The following is a 9,659-nucleotide window of genomic DNA, read 5'->3' on the forward strand; positions in this document are numbered from 1 at the left end:
CCCAGCCCTAACTCCAGCAAAAACTAACCTGCTCTCCATTTCTATAATTTGTCATTTCAAGAACATTATATAAATGTTTGAAACTAGCTTTTTTCACTCAGTACATCTCTGAGCTCCATCCAAACTGTTGCACGTGTCAATAGTTTGTTCCTTCTTATCAGTGGTATTTCATTATTGGGCTATTCCACAGTTTACTTAACCATCTCCCACTGAAAGACACGACGGTTGTTTCTGCTACTTACTATACACAAAGCCCTTGGGAACACCATGTACGGGGCATTATTCCTCTAGGAGAAATGCCCAGGAGTACGACTGCTGGGTCATATGTTAAATGCATGTCTGACTTTTAAAGAAACTGCCAAACTAATTTCCGGAGGACCATACCACTCTGTACATTCCTACCAGCAACATGAGAGGCACTTTCTAAAATATTTTCTAAAAGACTGGAAAAAAAAAGATTAAGCCTTAAATGGTATAACCTGACCACAGCTTTTTAAAAATAAATTTTAGAATGTTTTTCCTGACTCCCAAATAATACTTTTTTCTTATTACCTCTAACAAAGAATTTATAATGAGATATAATCTGTATGTTGATAGCTCTGTGTGCATAATCTGTATGTTATATAGTAAACTACAATAAGAAGTGAAAAAAAGCAATACTGCCAGTAGACACGGTAAGTTTGTTTTTATGTCTTTTAGACAGTCTGTGAAGGCTAAAGGTTTAACGTACTTTCTAACAGTGTTACGAAATGTGAGCACAATGCTGAGCACAATGTGTTTACACAGAGTATCAACAAACAATGCCTTTTGTTCAGCTGTTACTTGGTGAAATGATTTGAGAAAATTAACCTGAAATAAAACTGTAGTTTAGATTTCTAACATCATAATTTGTTTTTAAATTTTAGGTATAATTGACCATTAGGTAACAGAGTCTCTTTGGGGTTCTTGAAACCAAAAGCTAGGCCTAGAGCAGACATGTCTGCCCCACGTACAAACAGCCCAAGACTGCCTGCCAATCTGCAAAGAGAAAATGAAAAAATGCACAGGAAGAAACTAGAGAGCCCCCAAAAGAGTGGGATGGTGTGGGCCTTCTTCCTGATAACTTTCCAGGACCAACTATGTTGCTCCAGATAATGAGCTCCACAAGGCAAATGTGCCCTTCCAATAAAGTACGCTACTTGCTTAAAGTATATGACAGCACATTTCCAAATCTCAGAGTGCACTTTAATAACCTGCATCTAGTACATCTTCCCACTTAATGTATATGGCTTATTGATAAACATTTTCATGTGTGTTTAATATTCACTGTAAATATCTGATGTGTGAGCAGTGTGTCTTAATTTTCAGACCCTAGAGTACTGGTTTCCATCCTATGGGCCAGAGACCCAAGGACGGATAGGAGTTACTGCAAAAAATCATAAAAATCCACATGCCGACATGAAGACTAAATAAATAATGATTCACAATGCATTCTTCCCAGCTGACAAAGTTGTTGCTATGGCTAATAAAATTCTTAATAAGTTTATTAAAGAGTATTATCAAAAGTAGTTTCTTGTCATTAATATTTATTGGTGACTATTAAAAATCTAACTCCGATTACAGGGGAGGGCACACCTCGTATCTCTTTAGGCTCTCTAAAGAGGTTTTCTTTTTAACAGTATTGCCCATACATCACCCAGAACAAGAATAGAATGTGCCTGCATTTGAGTGCAAAGATTTAAGACAACTTTGGGAGAGATAGAGCAGGAGTAATTGGGAAAGTCCATGAAATTGCTTCGGAAGAGCAACCTCAGATGCTAGGTACTTAAATATCACTGAGGAGCCAAGGGGGAATAATACCCAAGGGCATATATCTACAATGGCAAGTGGGGACATATTCCTAAGGGTTTGGGTCAAAAGAGCCAAACATCCCAGAGTACAATCACACCTTGGTTACACCACTTAGCTAAGTGCTTGTCAGGATTCTATCACCTTTCTAAATTAATCTTACATCTTTATTAGAAATTCCATATTGACTGTATTTTACCAATAATAATGTAGTTTTCAAATGTGTCCTACACATTTACTGACTTCTTGTGTGCTGAATGCTAGATAACTAAAGTCAAAAAGAATGACCTCTATTAATATGAAACAAAGAAAACTTGCTTCAACAAAATACTACAATAGCAAGAATACGCTGCACCTAGCAGTTCCTGACATACAGTAGGCACATGGTAGCTGAATAAATGAGTCCATTTCTGCTCACTCTGAAAAATAACCTCAGTGAGCGCATAAAATATTCTGCCAGTCTGAAAAATTCTCCAGTCCCATTTAGTTACAAATCCATTCTCAAAAGCCATCAAGACCAATTTTTATGAAAGCCTCACCCACACATACAAAAAGGAAGAATTCCCATTAAGTTCACTGCCTGATAAATGGAGATATCAGCATCTGCACAGCTGTATAAATTAAAGAGTCGATCTTTATTTGATATAGGGCAAATTGTAAAGCTTTGCTTCATTTTCAGTAAATTTTATTTTTCAAATCAAAAATATTCTCAGTTCTATTTTTCAAATCAAAATTCTATTCTTAGTACATTATGCCTTAGTAGAGATGGCTTTAAGGGAAAAAAATACAGTTGTCGAAATAAAAATCTTGTTTCTTCTATTCTAGATATCTGGGACATTCACTTACATATTTGTTATTTCACATTTGTTCTCAAAAACAAAAGCTGGCCTATTTAAGAAATTTAATTTTAGGATCTGTCAACATTTTGAATGCATTACTGTTATTTTTAAAATATACACTTGCATCCTGGAATAAAACTTAGTATAAGCTTTCCCTATAACCATTTCCTGGGCACTAACTAACTTATTATATGCCAGATTCTATGCTTGACACACTACTCCAACATCTCATTTGTTTAACAAATATCCTCTCATAACTTTTATAGCACTGAACATAAGAAGCCATTACACTATGAACTTGATACTATTTGTACTAGATACTAGCACTAAATTGACAACATGCTTAACACAAGCTTGTTATTAAATTCAAGTTGTTCTACTGTATTAACACAGCATCTCATCGGAGATGTTGAGATGCAGAGAACACCATCTGTGGTGGCTTCAGCAGAGAAAGCTAGTATTGATTACTTAAGTTACAGTCCCTTCTCTAGGTAGCAGATGAACATAACCTTATCTACCCGGAAATTTAATTCCAAGTACTGCATGCCATTTTGAACAGCACAAGCATAATCTGAACAAAATGATTACATACAGAACCCTTGCTTTGTGAAATTGCTTTAAAATTGTGGATTAAATTCTCCCCAAAAGTATCATGCTCAGCATGTCATGAAAACTAAGGTGTCTTCATGCTGAACTCTTAAAAATAGATGCAGCTCTACAGTTTTGTTTTTTTTGTTTTTTGGTTTTGTTTTTTTTTTTTACTCTCGCAAATTTCAGATTCAACAGATGGGCAATTCCAGTTAAAAAAAAAAAAAAACAAAAAACAAACTAATTAAAAACGCTCTTCAACAGTTCCCTAAAAGCACCACCCTCCCAAAAGCAAAACTGGTATTTCTAAGTTGCTCCAAAAAGGGAGATGAGGGAAAGGAAGAGTCGATATAAAAAAATAAATAATAAACAAATGTAAAAAATAAAAAGGCAAAAGAGTGACCTGATAGAAAAGTTAGAAAAGTGGATGGTCTCAAAAGGTACCTAGTGTCGTGTTCTCTCTCTCTCTCTCTCTCAACCCAGCGACTCTGGTGCTGTTTGTAAAATTTAACTAAATTACCTAAGAGTTTTCAGACCAGGGCCAAAAACTATTTCGACAATAAGAAAAATTATTTGGTGCTCCTGTATCAGTAAAAGGGTGTCATTCCGTCACCAAAGGAAACGGAGGAACTGCCTGTCAAAGGGATAGGCAAATTCCTGTAAAACTCCCCTCGGAACCCCACCGCCTTGCACCCGACCCTCGAGAGCAAGCTCTCACCGGGCCTCACGCGGACACGGACAGGAAAGGGAAGGGGCGGTCCTGGAAGCCATCCTCGGGGAGGACAAGCTCAGGTCTCAAGTCAAACGTCACCTCTTCTGAGATGCTCTACGTCAACCCCACCACCCTGGCCCACAATCGCCTGTCCTCGTTTTAAAGCTTTTCAGTATCTGCGAATTATTCTGTTTGCTTCTATTCCGTGTTTCCCCTACAGAATGTCAGCACCATGACAGCTGAGGGACCTTCGTCTTCCAGGCTGGCACAGAGCCCACCTTTCAGACCGGGCCCCGAGCGACCAGGACGCGGAGCAAGTCTGGCGATGCCAAGACGCCGTCCCGAACGTAGCACTAATCCCGGGGGCCCGCTGGCTTGTGCAAGCCGCCCGGGGCCGTGGCCGGGCCTGAGGGAGATCAGGCTGGGGGAAGCCCGCGCCGCCCGCAGCCTCCTGCGCCGCCTGAGGTCACGGCCGCCCGGTCGTCCCAGCCCCGGGCCGCCCCCTGCATGGCACCAGCTCGGCGCCCGCGCCCCCGGCCCGCGCCGCCTGCATCCCCCTACCCCGAGCCGCAGACCCGTCTCCTGCTGCCCAGTACGAACTTCCCGCCGCCTTCGTCAACTCGCAACTCCGCGGCAGTGCCGGCCCGTCACACTCTGCAGTATGAGGCCTTCCCATTGGCCCGGGGGCGAGCGAGAGAGGCGGGGCGAGCGGGCCGCCCCCTGGAATGCCGGGAGCCGCGGGCCGGCGCCCCCACTGCATGCTGGGAAGTGAAGTCTTTCCCAGGCCGAACCAGAGGGTCCCAGTCGCTCTGCCGCCTGGGCTGCCAGGGAATGAGGTTCACGGCCTCTGACTCAGCCCTGCTGCTCAGAGGCTGTGCCCTTCAGGGCTATTCGAACCATAGTAGTTATCACTAGGCTTCACGGTTGCTTGATTTATTAAATAACTGTGTTAGCAACGGGTAGGATCTAAAAGAAGTCCTGTGTTCCCACTGGCTGCGTCTCTCGTCTGCCTACTTGAACTTGGGTGTTTTCCACCTTCTGGTCTGCCACTCTGGAATGCTTGTCCCACACAGCTTGATCCAGTACACTGTGGCCTTGTTCTGGAAGCAGAATGTTAGCTCTTCCACTTTGTAGCTTTGTTAAGTTAACCCCTATGAGTCTCAGTTTCCTGTTTCCATCAGGATTAAATGAGATAATATGTAGACAGTACTTTGTACATACTAGGTACTCAATAAATAGCAGATAATATTAATATTATTCTGCCCACCCATCGACGTGTGTCTAAATTCTACCTTTCAAAACCTACTTCAACGTCTACCTAACCTCTAGTCCTTCACCCATAATTTTCTTATGCCAATTTGCTTTGTACTTACAGTCAGTTGTCTAACCTCCATCTCCCATGAGAGTATAAGCTTATTGTGGACTGGGACACTGTCCTACATCTAAATCACCAAAACTACAGGCAGAGGGGGATTTACAATGAAGCTTAGGGAACAAAAGCTTCAGAGCCTCACTTGCACAGGTCCCTTCTACAGCCCTGGGAAGGGCCATAACAAAGTGTTTAGATCATTTGAGGGTGGGAGGTTATTTGCCATGTCAGATATTTCTGTATGATTTTCTCAAAACCTCCAAAGCTGTGGGAGCTATAGTCCCCACAAAACCTGGAATCGCTCTGTCCACTGGACAGTGCACTACTGTGCATGATGACCTACATTTGCCCCTCCAGGTCCCCTCACCTGCTCCACATCCAGCCTGCCTGCCACCCCAGGAGGCTGAGCTCTACAAACCCCTTCAAGATTCCTGTGCCCCCCGGCTTCTGTTGGATTTGACCAGTGGAGAACCCCACTAAGGACTAGAAGGAAAGACAAAGGTTGCTGAGGGTAGGGATTCCCCCTGGATCCTTGTTAGCAAAGTCACCTCCAGTTGGTTGGGTCCCTTAGCTGAAGGACACTATTCCCTGGTTCTGCCCTCCAACTTGCGGTGACAGCTTCCTTTCTTCACGCCTCAGATCCGCAGATGAAAACACCACAGGCTACTGCTGAACCACAAGTTCCTGCTTCGTTACTGTGGTTTCCACCCCCACACCTTTGCTAGTAGTCTCACTGTAAATAAACCCTCCTCAAATTATCCTGTTTCAAATGTGTCATCTGCTTCTTGTTGAGACCCTGATGGAAACCTATGCACAAGGTGAGCACTCGATGAACATTTGTTGGCAAAGAGTTCTTAAGATTCACACATCTTATGAGTGTGGAATTCCCCAGCAAGACTCTGTGGCCAGAATCCATAGAGAGAAAAATATTCTACACACACACGCACATGCACACACATGCGCACCCACACACACATGCTAAGAAAACTTGGAACAGAACTTATCTGTCACACCGTGACCATGTTCCCCTAACCTCACCATCCACGTGCAGAAGAACTCTTCCTGCTTCCACGCTGGGTTGACAATCGGCTGGCCTTAAAGCACAGTGAAACACGCAACAGTTCATGGAGTATTCCAAGATGAGAATGGAATGTGTTTATTCTGGAGCTCATGGCTCCCTCACCCTCAGTCGGGTGGCTTACTTCGAAACACTACTTAAATGCAGCTATGTTCCAAGGCACTTGCCAACACCTCCAATACCACCCACACGTGCTGAAATGTCCCACCAGTGCAGACTATGGCAGGATACAAATCCAAGCTGCCATCACAGAGACAGTTTGTCTGAAATGCCGTAGGTGGGGATACAACTCTGGAACATAAGAGAAGGCCCCCCATAAATGTTTATGAGTTATGCTTGGTATCAAGGTCAGGGTTGTGCAGAAGGTTGACCAGTGAGGACTTTCCGTGGCTGGGCTTTGGAACTTAAGAACTGAACTAAGGAGGACAGGTTCAGAAATATAGTCCTGCCATATACTCAAAAATGTCTCTACAGTCCAAACAAATGTTTACTGAGCACCTACTGTGAGCCAGGGATTGGGCTAATCTCTGGGACTCGGGTTCTGGTTCACCTAATGTTTAAGGTGGCCCTACTATGTGTTAAGCTCTGTGCTTTTTCACATATATTATCTCAATTCTTAAAGAAGAAAAAAAATCTCAGATTTAAAGAGTCCAGGTCCCCTGAGTCTTGTATACACAATCTCAGTACATGAGGAAACGTCTTAGAAGGAAATAATTTTGATGCTGTGATAGAGATTTGTAAATGCTGTCATAGTCAAGAAACGGGATTCCTGGATAACAGATCATTGTGGATAAAGCAGGATGACCCATGAGTGGGTTCAACCCAGTGAATACAAATTTCTATCTGCCTAGCAAGGGCAGACTAGCCAAAAATCTATATACATGAGATCTGTATGGATTTGCCAGATAAGCCCTGGAGTGCCCTTATTTATTTCCAGGAGCTGCCCCAACCCTGTTAACCCTAGCACAAAGGCACAGAAAGGTCGCCATAGTACAGGGCAGTTCAGGAAAGAGTGAGGAGGTTGGTATAGGCTAGATCATGGTGGAAACTCTGTCTGTGAAGTTCAAATGAACGTGATAGTCACTAGCAAGCAACACTGCCCTGACAGGCTGCCCAGCAGACGCTGGCTCTACCCACACATCAGTTCACGAGTCCTTGTCCTTGTTCCTTTCATCTGTAGAATGGGAACACTCATCCTAGCCCAACCAGTTCTCTGCCTCCAGGTTGATGGCAGGTGAACAAGGTAATATATAAGAACTTTGATCTACCTGAAACAAAGCTGCTAGGCTGTCATTACTCCATTGAAGCAAGGTAACAGCGACCCAGGGAAAAATTACCTCCTGGGAGGTGGGAGAGGGGAGAGGGATGGGGCACAGAATGTGCTCAGGGGCCTTCTGAGGACTCTGCCCTGGTTTCTTCTCCATCCCCTTTTGCTGCCTCATCTCATCCCAGGTGCCCGCAGCCCTTAGTTCCATTTTAAAAAAGGATGTTTAAGTGTCTACCAGGCACCAGTCACAGTGTCCTAACAGATTTACAATCCCATGGAAGAGGCCGACACGTCCACGGATTCTAGTAGCGCTTATTTTGGTGAGCATTTATTACTGGCTGAGAAAACCATCTCATGTAACCCTGAGAGGTGGGTAGTATGATTCCCCAGTGCCCAGACGAGGAGACAAAGCCCCAGAGGAGTGAACCGATTTGCTCATGGTCACACTGCCAGAGACGAACAGAGCTGTCTGACACCGTATCCATCCTGATATCAATCGCAACTGCTGATGTCGGCAAAGGTAATGAGATAAGCGCTAACTGGTGGCACAGTCAGTGCAGTGACGATGTGGGAAGAAGAGCGAGGTGTTCTGCCCGGCTTCACAGACAGGTAACGCCGACCTGCTTCCTCTGCTGGACTAATTAGCGGCTCCCATTGCAGTAGTGATTAGGTTCTTTGGGGTTTAATGATGCAATAATTGATGAGTATAGATTATTCTGCAGTCAGAAGTGGATGTGTGGGGTTTTAAAGTCTTAGGGAAATGTCCCCTCCTTCTCTTTTTCTTCATCCTGATAATGATTACATTCATAATGAGAATGACAATGATATAATGACGGCCTCCATTTGTTAAGTTTTAAGCGTTTTCTAGGAATCGTGTTAATAATTCGCAAACGACATTTCAAGAAATCTTCACAGTAACAGTTGAAGTTTGATATTATCCCCTCCTCTGAGGCAGAGATAAGAAAACAGAAACTCAGACAAGCTAAGTATCTGGCTGATGGTCACACAGCTAGTAAGTGATTCAGTAGGACCATAAGCCAAGGGTTCCACTGACGCAGAAGACCGAGCATAAACCACTCTCCACATAGTGCACCAACCGCTCATCACTTCATGGGTTTAATCTCCTGAGCTGCTTTTCAAGATGCCGTAGTTATTGGTCTTCCCCCAAGTTTTGAGAGATTAATAGCACAGGAAAATTCTTGCACCTCCCAGAATGACCGAATTGTCTACCAGTGTGCAGGTGAAACTCTCCCAACTCAGGATGACATGCGATATCTATGCATAGCTTGCTTTCTGCTCACTTGTCAGGAGAAGTGACAGTTACGGTCCCCTGACACTTAGCACACCTTCCTACCCGCTTCTACTGTCTTTTCCTACTACAGAGGCCTAAGACCTGCATTTCCCAGACATCTTAGCGCTTAGAGATCTGGATACAAATTAGGTTCCCTCAGTTAGATTCCCCAAGGAAGATTTGGAGGGCAGAAGTGAGGTGTCAACACAGTCCTAGAGTCTTGGGATTTTTCTGCAGCAGTGTTAGAATGCAATTAATTGTGTTGGTGGCAGTAGCGGCTTCCTGATCCCTGGGTGGCAGGTACAGTTGGGAGTTTTTGTACTAAAAAAATTTAACTTTGTCCCCAAAGTGCTCTGGCCTTTGTCCTCAGCTTCTGGGAGGTGATCTCTAAGACCTTGGAATGTCACACCTAACAGGAGTGTCTTTGTTTGCCTGGGAGCCCGAAGTCATAAACATGATTTAGGCTGGGGGCCGATTACATCAGAAGGACCGACGATGCAATTTGTGGTGGGTGCTTTGGGTCACGCCGTATTGGTCCACCTCTGGAGGGACTAGAGACTGAGATCAGCCAGTTGATAGTCAATCGTACACTTGTGATAGAGCCCCAGTAAAAACTCTAGACACAGAGGCTTAGGTGCCTGGCTGGCAATGCTCCAAGCATATTGTTACACGTTGATACTGAGAAAGT

General features: G+C 43.9%; 1 protein-coding gene across 8 annotated transcripts in view; it reads right to left on the reverse strand.

The window, feature by feature from the left end:
• VRK1 (vaccinia related kinase 1) overlaps positions 1-4,639 on the reverse strand; it is a 67,741-nt gene extending 63,102 nt beyond the window's left edge. For all 8 annotated transcript variants that reach the window (XM_023536629.1, XM_011370199.2, XM_023536631.1 and 5 more), the window contains exon 1: positions 4,528-4,639. The gene's annotated coding sequence lies outside the window, so the exon portion shown is untranslated. The remainder of the gene's footprint in view (positions 1-4,527) is intronic.
• Between the last annotated feature and the right edge of the window lie 5,020 nt (positions 4,640-9,659).

The sequence above is a fragment of the Pteropus vampyrus genome, unplaced genomic scaffold, assembly GCF_000151845.1.
Source record: "Pteropus vampyrus isolate Shadow unplaced genomic scaffold, Pvam_2.0 Scaffold164, whole genome shotgun sequence".
Lineage (NCBI taxonomy): Eukaryota > Metazoa > Chordata > Mammalia > Chiroptera > Pteropodidae > Pteropus > Pteropus vampyrus.